General features: G+C 42.3%; 1 protein-coding gene across 3 annotated transcripts in view; it reads right to left on the reverse strand.

Moving 5' to 3' along the window:
- Positions 1 to 14,952, reverse strand: part of dlg1b (discs large MAGUK scaffold protein 1b) — a 191,424-nt gene that overhangs the window by 156,337 nt on the left and 20,135 nt on the right. The gene's annotated exons all lie outside the window — the stretch shown is intronic.

Here is a 14,952-nt window from a genome sequence, read left to right on the forward strand (position 1 = left end):
AAGGGTATTTTGGCCCCCACACTAGTATACACTATATGTGGGGGAGACAATGGCTCATGGGAAACGGAAGGTTCCCGGTTCGAACCCCGGCTCCCCCAGAGTTGGTGCCAAAGTGTCCTTGAGCAAGACACTGAACCACTAATTGCTCCCGATGAGCAGGTTGGTGCCTTAAATCAGTGGTTCTCAACCTTTTCAGGTCGCGACCCCCAAAAGCATCATATTTGATGACCCCCCCCCACCCTACGAGCACCCTAAGAGTTGAGGACCCATTACATTTTGTATGGCGTTGTGGGCTAATATTTGACAATTTTAGATGTATTAAAAAGTCCTTCAATTGTCAGAAATGTGCAGATACCCTCTATACACTTAAACATTTATGTTGGTTTGTTTACTGCTGAATGAGAAAACAATGTTGCACGTTAAGTTAATCATCTGGGGACCCCCCAAAACCATTTGGGGACCCTCCTGGGGGTCCCGAACACACAGGTTGAGAAGCACTGCCTTAAATGGTTTCCTCCACCGAAGGTATGTGAAAGTGTGCCTGAATGGGTGAATGTGAAGAACATTGTAAAAAGCATTGGAGAACGGTGCTATATAAAAGCAGTCCATTTACAATATCTGATGTATATGAACGACGGGATTTTGACTCACAATCAAAAGAGTTTCCTTTTTTAATCAGAAACTGAGCATGCTTCACCGTACAATAACAGCTCACAACACATTGTCAATTGTGATGTGTTGTAAGCTTGCAGATCGGCTATTTTTGCCATTTTATTTATTTAAATCCTGAAAAGTTTTCAACCGACTTTACAAATTATAGTTTGTTGTACTTTTCGTCGCATGACGTTTTCACGTGTCTAAAATAGCAGATCCACAAGCTCACAACGCGTCACGCATTGACACGTTGGTGAGCCACGTTGGTGAGCCACTATTTTAGGTGCATGACAGCAGTAAGCAATTACGTTATAGACCCTAATTATCCTTTTCTAATAACCATTAGTGCACTGCTCAGCTCAGCTACGATTCAGATTTTTATCTCTGACCAGAGATGCATTCTCTCTCTGGTTGTGTGTGTGCGTGCGCTCGTGCGTGGGTTTGTTTCTGTCCGTATACAGTCACTTTTCTTGTGCACTGCACGCTCACTGACAGCAGGCCAAGGACCTAAATTCTCAAATGTTTCTCTTTTTGTAAATGGGTCAGCTGGCATTTTTCGCGATTTAATCACGGCAGAGCAATCGTCCCCTCCAGGCTGTGGGCCAGCCGAGACCCCAAACATCTCAAACAGTTAAGTTCCAGATTGACAACCAAAGAACAGCATTGGGGCCACTTTGATATGCGATCTGTGATCACACAATTAACTCGGCAAACATTATGTCAACAAGAAATATAACGTCTCTGTCGGGTGAAGTGGAAACCTCATAATTATGTATAACAATATTTCCAAAACTGTTCCTTTTCAGCATTCAAAACGCTTCGAGCTTGCAGCTCTGCTACTTTTGATGCTTTTGCATGATCAAGTAGGGAAAAAATCTAAATCTGATCGACACAGATAAGGATTAAACATTTTACAAACATCATTCATAGGAGGAAACCCATTTCATATTTAGATTTTTATCAATGCGAGGAACAATGGCTTCCATTGTTGCATGCTAACTTTCCAGGATTGGAAAGACTGCAGTTTCTATCAATGATGACACTGGTAGGCAGGTTTCTGAACAGTCCACAGCAGACAAAAATGGTACCATATTATAAAGAGCATTTGTTCAGTCCAATCATGAAGTGGTCCTTTTAAGTGAGTCACGGCAGAGGCAATGAATGACAACAGCGACAACATATACACAGGGTTCCCACAGTCATGAAATTCCTGGAAATATTTTGAAATTAGAAAAATATTTTTCCAGTACTGGAAAAGTTTTGGAATTTATCAAGGGTCCTGGAAGGTCCTGGAAAAAATAGCTATGCATTGTCTTTGGTTATTGATTGTGTTAATACCTCTGAAATGACAAATTAAACATTGGCCAAATTGTCAAATATTAGAGGCAGAAATTGTAAAAATACATACACTACCTGTCTTTGGGCATTGCGCATAGGAGTAAGCGACCTGTTATTGAGCTGAATTATTGTTACATAGTCCTGGAAATTGGGTTAAATATTCTGGAAAAGTTTTGGAGAAGTTTTGGAAATTCTTTGTTAAAGATTTGTGGGAACCCTGTATATAAAACGGTTCAAATGAACCACGTAGCATAAAACAAAACTGAACTACAGAATCACTGTACACACACACACAACATTGCATAACCCTGGGAAAAGTGTAAACAATACATAGTTATGCCTCAGCCCGGATGAGGGGTGTGTGTGTGTGTGTGTGTGTGTGTGTGTGTGTGTGTGTGTGTGTGTGTGTGTGTGTGTGTGTGTGTGTGTGTGTGTGCGTGCGTGCGTGCGTGCGTGCGTGTGTGTGTGTAAAAGGTCACTCACAGCTGTTAGAGGCTTCAGCGGGTGACAGAGACGCGTGGCGCCAAGGTCACATGACTATTATGGTCCATACAACAACTTGGCACTTATACTCCTGGTCTATGGGCCTGTGTGCGTTCGCCATGGTTTAGTTCTCTTCTATTCCAGAGCGCACAGGGTATGTTTTGGAATAGTTTGTCAATGGAAGGGGCAGAGTATTTATTTACGCTATGAAGTAATTACCAGCAAACGTGAGCAGGCGCTGCGCTGAGCTACTATTCTGGTGCCTCGTGTTCGTGTCTGTCATTCTGACCCTGGTCGCCCAGAGCTGAAATATCATCTCTGACGGGTGGAAACCATAACTGTTTACTTTTTTTTTTTTTAAGGATCTAAATTCAAAAATAGCAAAAGTAGCAGATCCACAAGCTTGAAACATGCAGCATTTGAGCTTGGGGATCTGCAATTGTTGATACATTTGTGTGACTCAATTATATTGTATTATGAAATACATTACATATTATGAAAAAACCCAAAAAGCTAGAATAGGGAGATAAGTGGTTTCTGCCTGACATATTTTCCACCCTGGGCCTTCGGTAGACGCACAGCCTAATGCAGTGGTTCTCAAAGTGGACCATTGGTTAATATAGTGTCACAATATTTTAATAACTTTAGCCATATTTGTGACCATTTATACAAGCTCATAGAGCTCTGTGGGCTTGTAGATCTGTGATTTTTTAATAGCCAAAGGAGGCCAGGGTCCTTGAAAGGGTTCCAGGGAATCTCCAGCTAAATTAGTTAAAATAACATCAACGTCAGTTTACTCACTTTAACCTATGAAAATACATTGCTTGGCTATTTGAAAATAGCCAAACTACAAGCTCACAACGCATCCCGATGCGACACATTGAGAGCTTGTAGATCGGCTATTTTGGAAAAATCTTTCCAATATTTGAACACCACAAGTCTTGTAGAGTCCTGGAACACAAACACACCTGTTCAATAAGTGTCTGCTGCTTGATTCTTCCATTAATCGAAAATGTAACCTATAGAACAATTTCTTTTCCATTCTATAGTTAACCCATTTAGAACAGGTGCACATTATTGCGTATCATCATTTTATGTTTTAACTATAAAAAAATAGCAGATATACAAGCTCACAGCGCTGCACCGAGTGCCGCGCTGCGAGCTTGTAGATCTGCTATTTTTGAAAAATCGTGAAAATTAGAATTTTGACCCGATTCTATAAGTGTCTTTTGAATCCTTCTAAGACTTTTTGAAAAACCTTTGTTTCTATGTCAGCAATCTGGCCAGCCATCGTCAAAGAAAAGGTCCTTTTCACTTAACTAGTTAGTCTGTTCTTGAGAGACTACTATGTCAGTGGTTCTCAAACCTTTTCATGTGAAGGACCCCCAAAAGGATATGGATTTGGCCACGGACCCCCATCTCAAAATATTTAGTTCCAGGGACCCCCAGAAGCAAAATTTTAGTTACAAATGTTCGCTTTGAAAATACATATATTCAAAGATTTGCACACATTTTTACGACTTTTTCAAAAATAGCAGATCTACAAGCTCACAGCGCGGCACTCGGTGCCGCGCTATGAGCTTGTATATCTGCTATTTTTCTCTGGTTAAAGCATTCAATAATTCAAGCCCTAGTTGAGTTTTCTTTCATGCCATTCTACGTGTAGAGTTTTGCCCGGCAGCATGTTTATGTGTGTACACACCCTGGATACATAATGGCCCCTGGACTCTGGACTGAGGATATACATGACTGTGCTTTAAATACATAACCGCTAGAAACTGTTTGGGATTTGGAAAGAATCCAGTGGCGGAACCAGTGGCTCAAAGACAAATAAGTAACCTAAACCTCAAAAGAGAACCGAAACAATTGATATGTAAAGGTAAAAGTTACTGCACGACAGTTGAAGATAATTCACAATCCATTTGGTCCAAGTGTTATGGGGGTCCTTAGCCTAATGCATAACCAGTAAGACGGACGCCCTAAAGGGCGAGGTCGCGCCATGTCTTGGCCATTTGGCCAGTGATGTATATCGGACCAGTTACCCATATACAGTATGGAGACCCCTGGTACATAGACTATAAAAAAGCGTACACGAACGGAGACATGATGTGCCGTTTCTCATACTAAACAATAAACTGTGGGGTCCTCGAATAGAAAACAGTTTCAGAATCGGTGCTGCATTGGACTTTCAGCCTGGACCAACCAATTCATGGAATTATTTGGGGTTCTTTCAGGTGTTCCGTTCCTCTGATCTACATGTTAAATGGTGCATTTATCACTGGTTCCCAAACACTGGGTCCTAAACACAACACGGCGTGTAGCGACACGTTGTGCGCTTGTAGATCTGCTGTTTTCACTAATCTGGGTCCCAGGCAAACGTCTAAAGTCTCTTTTGTCTCTAAAAAGGTTTGGAAACTGCTGCATTACATTCACCCATTCGTCACAGGCACGTTCACACACCAATGGCAGAGGAAACCATGCAAGGCACCAACCTGCTCATCGGGAGCAATTAGTGGTTCAGTGTTTTGCTCAAGGACACATTGACAATAACTCTGGGGGAGCCTGGGATCGAACCAAGCAGCCGCTCTACCTCCTGAGCCACTGCTGCCCACACATACATGAAAGGAGTGTGCACAGAGGACTGAAATCAAGCCATTTTCAGGAGCCTGGTACATCAAACAAACCTGATAGACAAAGCACAACGTGTTTCTGTCATTTCTACTTTATCTCACCTCTATGAGACCGATTGTTGGTAGTGCTGTAATATCAGCAACTAGCAGACTAAACCTGTGGGGTTCTCAAACATGTTCATGTATTATCAGAGATATCTTTTTGAAAATAGCAGATCTACATGCTCACAACGCATCGCATTTGCGCCGCATTGTGAGCATATAGATCTCCTATTTTCAAATAGCCGATGAATATATGGGGTCGTTTTTATAGAAGGGATTTAGAAGGCATTTTTTTTAATCGGCCACAGTCCTAAATGGGTTAACTAATTTTGCTAGGGACCCCCTGGAACCCCCTGAAGGAGCCCTGGGGTCCCCTGACTCCCCTGAGAGTGTTGTAGAACAACTGGAATAAACTACTACCACCACCACTCTTCCTACTACTCTTGCTGCTAACTACTACAAAAGTAACGATTACTAATACCAACACTACCAGTGAGACTCCCTAAACGGGAGATAAGCGACCGTCAGGTCACATGTATTGTATATGTTGCAGTCAGTTTGGGTAACTCAGTGAGATCGGGGTACTAAATTTCCCCCTTGGGATAATAAAGGTATCTATCTAAGAGCGCTCGTTTTGTCGTTCACCACACACCCCTACCACCACCTGGATCAATTCACTTTGATAGTCTCTTATCAGCACACCTGTGTAGTTCTGTGTATTCACCATGAGATGGCGACAACAGCCATTCACTTGTGTAGGCACTGACGTCACTCGTTTGCGACCACCCTTTCGTTGTTTATCTACTAGCTTAGCTAGGCTGTGTTTAGCCATTAGCTTACTATGCCTAACTCTAACCCTAACCCTAACCTTAACCTCTGTAAAACTATTCCTAACCCTAACCTCCGTGGGGTGAGGCGCTATCATTCCTGCCGACGCTACGTTGTCGTTGTCGTGGTTCAAAGCGACCGCTTGTTCCGCTCCGGGCCGCACGACGAGCGCTCCTGTTCTCAATTTCGCTGAAACTAAAAAAAAAAGTGACATATACACAAATAGGCCTGTAAATAATTGGTTCGGCTTGATGGTGGCGCTAAATGGGACAGATCTCTGTTGATGACATGACTCTAGACATATGATACTGTGTACCGCTTTACGTGATTTTTGGGCGAAATCTGTAGGAGCAGTGTACAAAAAATGTTTTTTGCAAGAATCGGCCTCATGGTGGCCTGCAACAGTTTGTTTGCAGCTCCTACGACAGTAACTTCCACTGCTAATAATACATCCATCCACTGAAGGGTGTGACGGTGGAGGAACGTTGGCTCTGATGATCTCCAAGATAAAAAGTTACGATGAGGTGAAAGACATCAGCACATAAAAACCTCAATCTCTCTCTTGTGCGTCCGCGCGTGCACACGCACACGCACACACACACACACACACACACACACACACACACACACACACACACACACACACACACACACACACACACACACACACTTCCAAACCAGAGACACATAATATGGTTGTTGTCGGGCAGAAACCTCGTATAGCTCCAACTTTGTGTGTTTTTTTTTTTTTCTAAATTAACGCCTGATCAGACTACGGCGTCACACAAAAGTAAAAAATAGCAGATCCACAAACTCGAAACGCGCCACAAAGCGAACGCGTTTTGAGCTTGTGGATCTGCTACTTTTGATGCTTTTGAATTTGAAACCTGAAAAGTAACAAGATTTCGACATATGAGGTTTGCACCCGACACACGATTTATGGTGCGTAGACAAACCCTGTCCTAAACAGCTTGGCCTACAGACAACATTATATAAAAAAATGAAAACAGAGACCCAACTCTCCCCCCTCAGACATATCAACCAGACCAGTGGTTCTCAACCTTTGAAATTTGAAGGTCTCCCCTTAACTCTGACAGTGTACAAATGGAACCAAATCATTCGGTTCCATGAGTACACTGTCAAAGTTACAGACTTGTAAGGGTCAATGTAGACCCTTAAAGGAACTTAGAGAGTCCCTGTGGAATCCACTTTGAGGACCACTGAGCCAGACCATAGGCTATATCAGGCTGATATTTGCCTTTCCAGACAATATCGGTAGTCAAGACTCAAGAAGTACCGATATAAGCAACACTTGTATATATAGGACTGACACATTTATGACAGTGTACAGCAAGACGGTGAGACTGTATATTGAGTTTTGGTCTGCATTATAAGCCCATTTTATGAATGAATTATAAATGTTCATAATAATTTTAACAACTTATGATACAAATGAATAAAGTATAGAGGGTTTAAGTGGTGCCGTACCGGATATGCAATAGACCGTTTGTCAGCCTTCTGATTGGTCCCTGAGACTCCCTGACTGGCCAACCAGAAAAAATCATTCACTTTTTGCTATCGGGGGTGGAGTTTGTGCAGTGGAGAATGTTGCTTCAGGCTTTCAAAAACTGTCCGCACTGCGCGACACGGAGATCGGCCGGTACGGTGATAGCGACGGCAAGCGTCAAGCGATCTCGCTCATCATAACGAATAAGCTTCAACAAACTAGTTCACATGTACCTTATCAATGGTCTAAGAGTCACGATTGGGTACATATAATTTAAATGGGCAGAATTACGAAAAGCCAGCCTATTATGTGAGGAGAAACATTCTCTCTGTCCTCTTCCTAGTACCCAAGATGCAATGCGCTTCTCTTTCTATCTCTGATCCAGAGGATTAAACTAATTAAAACATTTATTTTTCGGGGGAAAACTACTGTTTTGCTATGTAATTACTGTACCTTTTTCTTCCCTTTTTATTAATATCACGTAGATGTGTTTTTTGTGGTACTTTATATAGCTGTAATGAGGCTATGAAGGGAAAAAAAATCGCATCCACTACCACTATAAAAGAATCTGCAAAAAGGATTATGTCCCACTGGGATTAAACAAATTAAAACATATATTTTCGGGTAAATCCCCTGTTTTGCAATGTAACTACTGTACCTTTGTCTTCCCTTTTTATTAATATCACCTAGGTGTTTTTCCTTTGGTACTTTATATAGCTGTAATGAGGCTATGAAGGGGAAAAAAAATCCCATCCACGTCCACTATAAAAACAATCTGCCCAGGGTTAATGTCCCATCATAGTAACAGGGCAGAATGGGGCGGGATTTGCAAAAGGGTTTATTGATCCCAGTGTTATTAGCGGTGGACAATTTCAACGATAAATTAGTGGGTGGGAGATTCTGACTCTGCCGGATGCAGATTGGATGACAGACCTGGAAATAACCTCATTAGAATAAATGTTTTGATAACACACACACACACACACACACGCACGCACACACACACACACACACACACACACACACACACACACACACACACACACACACACACACACACACACACACACACACACACACACACACACACACACACACACACACACACACACACACACACACACACACACACACACACACACACACACACAGCAGGCTGCCAGGGTGATTCCCTGAGTCTGCACTGTCCACACACAGGCATGCACATACACACTTACACCATTCCAGGACCAACTTAGACAGGCTTATTCCGTCTCTCCTGGCAGCAACCAGTGGAGTCCAAGTCACAGTGTGTGTGTGTGTGTGTGTGTGTGTGTGTGTGTGTGTGTGTGTGTGTGTGTGTGTGTGTGTGTGTGTGTGTGTGTGTGTGTGTGTGTGTGTGTGTACTTCCAACATGCAGCTTTTAAGCAAGGTCAAGGTCACGTTTTACACACATAAAAAAACACATAAGGCGCTGATAGAAACTAAAAATCACAAACATAACAAACCATCATGAAATATTCAATATTATATGATATATTTAGTCTCAGTTTTAGTCAGCATAGCTTAGTTTTTATTTCGCTTTTTTGACAGCGAAAAAAGGTATCCGATGGACATCGTCCTAGTGAGTCAGACCTCACATTAGAGGTGGGGGGGAGGGATTCATAAAAACTATCTGGTGCTTATCCGCGCTAAGTCGCTGCAGTCATGTCACTCACACTGCAACTGTAAACCAGATTAGTACCACGCTGGCTGCGCTCCCACTTAATCTATGACATCACTGGCCTCTGAAGGTGTGGTGAGTTAAGTGATGACCTTATCTGCACCGCGACCTCAGGGTCGCGCCGCACGTGTGCCACCAGAGTGGGCCGATGTACAGAGCAGCTAAAGGGTTTTTCCTCTCCAGAGTGTCCTGTTGGCTCACGCAGAGTCGGCCAGCAGCATCCACGCATACGATTCTATCAGGGAGGGGCGTCAATTAGGTATGGCAGGGGTATGCAGCTGCCATATCCTGGGTCCAGGGGGGGGGGGGGGGGGGGATAAAAGTTACTTTTAAATATAAATCCATGAATGTCTCTTTGTCTGTCTGTGCTGGTTATTATGTTGTTAGATTACAGTAAAATGCAAATTTTAACAAAATGGTCACTTTAACAAGGTATTATAATTATATTCTCCCCATATTCCCAGGTTCTGCAGGTCAGCTGCACAGGTGCAATGCATTATTGTTAATTGTGGCACATTTACTAACATGCCAAGTTTAGCTGCACTTCTTAAAATAAATGTATCATGCCTGTTGCTATAAGGTATGGCAACATGACTGGTGTCTTGTACGCGCGCGAAGGCGCACGTGCAAGACACCAGTCATGTTGCCATACCTTAGCTTTTTCTGAACTGACGCCACTGGATTCTATGTGCAGAGTTATGCTCTGCAAACATTTCTTTGCGAGCTTGGCGGAGCGAGCTGGTCTAAGTCGAAAATAAAAATAACTTACAACTACTAGGCTCCTAATAAAAGCTGTGGTATTAAATAACATATTCAGCTCCTTTGAACGCTGTTCCAGAGGCATAGCGAATTTCATTCTTAATAATTTATCTTTCTTATCTAATATAATCCTGACCAGGGCGTCATATATAAAATGACGGGGCATCAGTATACATAACATGCTATGTAAATTAAGGCTGGGCAATACATCGAAAATTTATCGATATCGAGGTATCAACATGCAAGGTATACATATCGCCGAAGAAGGCTTGAAATGAGGTATTGGTGTTATGGGTCAAATTATTTAACGGACACACTATGCATGCACGTAGCACATGCAAAAAAGCAGTCCATCTGTAACCAGGTGTGGTTATTTCAATAAAACGTACCTAACCCTTCTATGTGTGCTGTGCAGTTTGCATGCATGGGATATGCTATTCATTATCTGGGTTAGGCAGACAGTGGACCTAAAAACATTAAAAATGTTATAATGCAATTGTTTTTTTTTTAATATAGTGAGTAATATCGATATTGAGGTATTCAACGTTATTGAATATTGAAGGTTTTCCTAATATCGCCCAGCCTTAATGTAAAAATCAAACCTCGGTTTGAAGTGAAGCGGTGAACTTTTATTCTATGTGTTCTAGAGCTATGAACTCTGTATATACATTTGGTTCGAAGTGAAGCGGTATGTGTTCTAGAGCTTCAGAATTCTGAATTCTGAATGAATGAATGATTTTATCTGGAGGGCCGAATTGTCATGTGAAGCTTGACCAATCCTCAAAGTATTGGACATTTTTAATCATCAGACCGGGACGGACACTACACACATATTCTGGACGTACGGGACAGATAAAACTGTTCATTCTGGACTGAAATGACCATGTATGGACGTGGGGGACACGCATGGGACACACATTTACGGACAGATAAAACCTGTTCATTCTGGACTGAAATGACCAGATATGGACGTGGGGGACACACATGGGACACACATTTACGGACAGATAAAACCTGTTCATTCTGGACTGAAATGACCATATATGGACGTGGGGGACACACATGGGACACACAAAGCCACTCCTTGGATGCGGCTTTCACCGCTTCAAAAAACATTTTAGCCTTTGCATAAACCTGCAAGGTAGTCGAGGCTAAGGACAAGTACGGACTAAGGTGGAGTCTGAAGAGGGGAGTCTTCAGATTACGGTGGGAGATTGGGAGTGAACTGCAATGAGGAGTACCAGCAGCAGCACTAGCTGGTATAATATGACTTAGTCATTCTTATGTGTTATGTGTGTACACACCCTGGATACACTGAGAATATACATGACTGCTTTAAGCAAATAAAACGCTAGAAATAGCTTAATCTGTTGAAAAATAGCTAAAATATCCCATATAAAAGCTTGAGCTTGTAGATGGGATATTTGTGCCATTTTAGAAGATTTTTAAAAGTATAAAATAAAGTATATGGACTGATTTGTCAATAATATATTATTTATTTTGATTGAGGTACCAGTTATTGTCAGTAATATGTTAAGTTATTTGTCATATCTGCCATGTGCAATAGTTGTTTACAAAGCCGAAAAGCCAAAAAGAAATGTCATGTTTACATAGTTAATGTTCCAAAGTTCAGCGCCTTAAAACACACAGAAATATATCGTCACTGTCGGGCAGAAACCTCGTATCTCTAAATTTCAAATTTGTAGGTATTTTCTCTAAGTAAAGCCCTGCTTCATCATACAAGGCCGTCGCACAAAAGTAGTGAAAACAGCAGATCTACAAGCACACAACGCCTCGTGGTGCGAGGTGTTGTGTGCTTGTAGATCGGCTGTTTTCACTAGTTTAGTTCATTTTTCAAATGATAAATACAAAACGAACGCTTTTGGACATACAAGGTTTCCACCCGACAACGACGATATGATTGATTGAAACCTTTATGTTATTCTCGTAAAGAGAATAACAATTACTATTAGTAACATGTCATGATGGTGACAGACACACAGAGCTCTGCTGGGATACATGGACGTACTGAAGGAGTACTGACGTCACTCGTTCATCCTCTGGGTCGTTGGAGGTTTATCTCTATGGAGAATAACATTGGGTCATCGTAATATCGTCTGATCTATAAGCATTGTGGTCCAAAAATAAACAAACTGTCTGGAGCGATATTGTCGGGGAGGTGGCTCTGTATCGTTTATGAGAGTCACTCATATCGTCGTTGTCGGGTGAAAACCTTGTATGTCCAAAACCGTTCACTTCGCATTTATCATTTTAAAAATGATTCCAACTAGTGAAAACAGCCAATCTACAAGCACACAAACGCCTCGCACCGCGAGGCGTTGTGTGCTTGTAGATCTGCTGTTTTCGCTACTTTTGTGCGACGGCCTTGTATGGTGAAACAGGGCTTTACTTTGCGAAAGAAATTACATATTTGAAACTGATACGAGGTTTCTGCCCGACAGTGACGATATATGATACAGTCTGTTTCAGGCAAAACATTAACTAATTTGACAGCAGAATCATTAATGTTTTCTCGCCGTCAGTTGATGCTTCATATGGATACGAGTCAAATCATGCGTTTATCTTTGGAACACGGTTCTTATTTGATATGATATAACAAAGGTCTATGTGAATTCTGAATGGCGGAAAAGAACACAAACCAGGTAGGATGGGTGAATTACATCAGACTTCGGTACTCTATAACAGTCGTTCTCAAAGTGCATTCCGAGGACTCTGTGGGTTCCTTTAGGGGGTTCTAAATTGACCCTTTCAAGTCTGTAACTCTGCCAGTGTACAAATGGAACCAAATGGACCCTAACAGAGTTAAGGGGAGACCTTGAAATGTGAAAGTTTGAGAAACACTGCTCTATAAACCATGTCAGCCTTTACTAGGGTTGGGATGGGACGATATGAAAATGTCATATCACGATTATTGTGACAAAATAAATCATAGTAATAATAACCTAATGTAGGTGTTGATGTTCGTACTGTGAATTGCCACAACCCTATGTGTGCGCACACACGCACGCACGCACGCACGCGGTCACTCACATGTATGCCTCTCACAACTGTTACATAATCGCATTTTTTGGTCATAATCGTTTCAATGTTGAAAAATGCTCATATATTATTATTATATTATGCCATTTCCACTATCAATGTTCTTTTTTAAGTATATAAAGTCAAATATGTCAGTAATTACTTTGTATATTAGGTTATGTGTCTTATCTGCCATGTGCAACTTCAAAGCCTAAGAGCCAAACGGAAATGTAATTGTCAGTGACAAACACAATTAAATCGTTAATCGCAATTATTTGAGTGACAATTAATCATCGTGTAAAATGTCATAATCGTGACAGGCCAAACACACACACACACACACACACACACACACACACACACACACACACACACACACACACACACACACACACACACACACACACACACACACACACACACACACACACACACACACACACACACACACACACACACACACAAGCCAGGGAAGCAGTGGGTCTCATGTGTGTGTGAGTGTCCTCAGGAGACTGGTGCAGAGCGCTGACCTTAAACACAACGCTGGATTGATGGCCAGTGAAAAGAAGAGCCCTGTGGAATTGTGGGATACGGTTACAGCACATTACACGCTGTGTGTGTGTGTGTGTGTGTGTGTGTGTGTGTGTGTGTGTGTGTGTGTGTGTGTGTGTGTGTGTGTGTGTGTGTGTGAGAGTGAGTGTGTGTGAGAGAGACGGCTTTCCCAACTTAGAGATGTTTATCTTTGGTAACACTGTTGCTGCCATAAGGGAGCTCTCTCTCTGTGTGTGTGTGTGTGTGTGTGTGTGTGTGTGTGTGTGTGTGTGTGTGTGTGTGTGTGTGTGTGTGTGTGTGTGTGTGTGTGTGTGTGTGTGTGTGTGTGTGTGTGTGTGTGTGTGTGTGTGTGTGCGCGCGCGCGCGCGCGTGCGTGCATGCGTGCGTACGCGAGTGTGAGTGTATTACTATACTTGTGAGTGCCAAATTGTCCCCAGTATATCGATGCTGTCGGAAAGAAATCTCTTATCTCCATATTCTAACTTTTTGTGTTTTTTTTTTGTGTTTTTTCTTTTCGTAAATTAATGCCCTGCTCGATCATACTACAGCATCATACAAGGGCATTAAAGTAGCAGATCTGCAAACTTGTAGATCTGCTACTTTTGCTGGTTTTCGAAGTTGAATCCTAACCGTTTTGGTTTCCTCCCGACAAGAGACCATATCGTCACTGTCGGGCAGAAACCTCGTATCTCCAAGTTTCAAATGTCTGTGTAAATCAAAGCTCGACTTCATCATTCAAAAGTGTCCCACAAAACTAGTGTGCGTGCGTGCGTGCGTGCGCGTGCGTGCACTGAGGCAGGGCTGTGTAGTGCTCTGATGGAGTTAGTCAATTTACAGAGCCGTCCCTGAATGGGAGCACTGTTGTGCCGTTTAAAAAGGGTCCATTTCACCATGCTAACACTCTTAATAACATCTGAACCGACTGCTTGTTCACTGGTTCAAACAAGACATTTTCCTAACAGTTAACAGTTCATTACGTACTTGGATGTAAAAAGCCTTTTAGCCTCGATTTGTAAATTCCTACAAATCCCACACTGCATTATTTACGCACCGTCGCTATCGGGCAGAAACCTCTATTCTTAAAACACAAAAGGTTTACACATGGAGATATATAAAAGATATTAACTTTGCGTAAAAGGAGAAGACATGCCACACCATCTATGGACCTCGCTGAACCGCCTGTGCTCTGGTGTCGGACCACCAAGGCCCCAGACACCAGGGGGGAAGGCTGAAGCCAAATTTGAGGTACTGCAGCTTTTTTACAGATGGGGCCAGAAACATGAACGCGCATCTAGGCTTCTTTTTATTGACTGCGCGTTCATAGCGGAAGTGCTCGTCCATGACTTGGAGCCCCAGCGCGTCCATGAACACAAACTATGACGGAAAACACGTCACTTAGGCCCCACTACGTCACGCTT

The sequence above is a fragment of the Nannobrachium achirus genome, assembly GCF_963921795.1.
Source record: "Nannobrachium achirus genome assembly, chromosome: 5".
Classification (NCBI taxonomy): Eukaryota; Metazoa; Chordata; class Actinopteri; order Myctophiformes; family Myctophidae; genus Nannobrachium; species Nannobrachium achirus.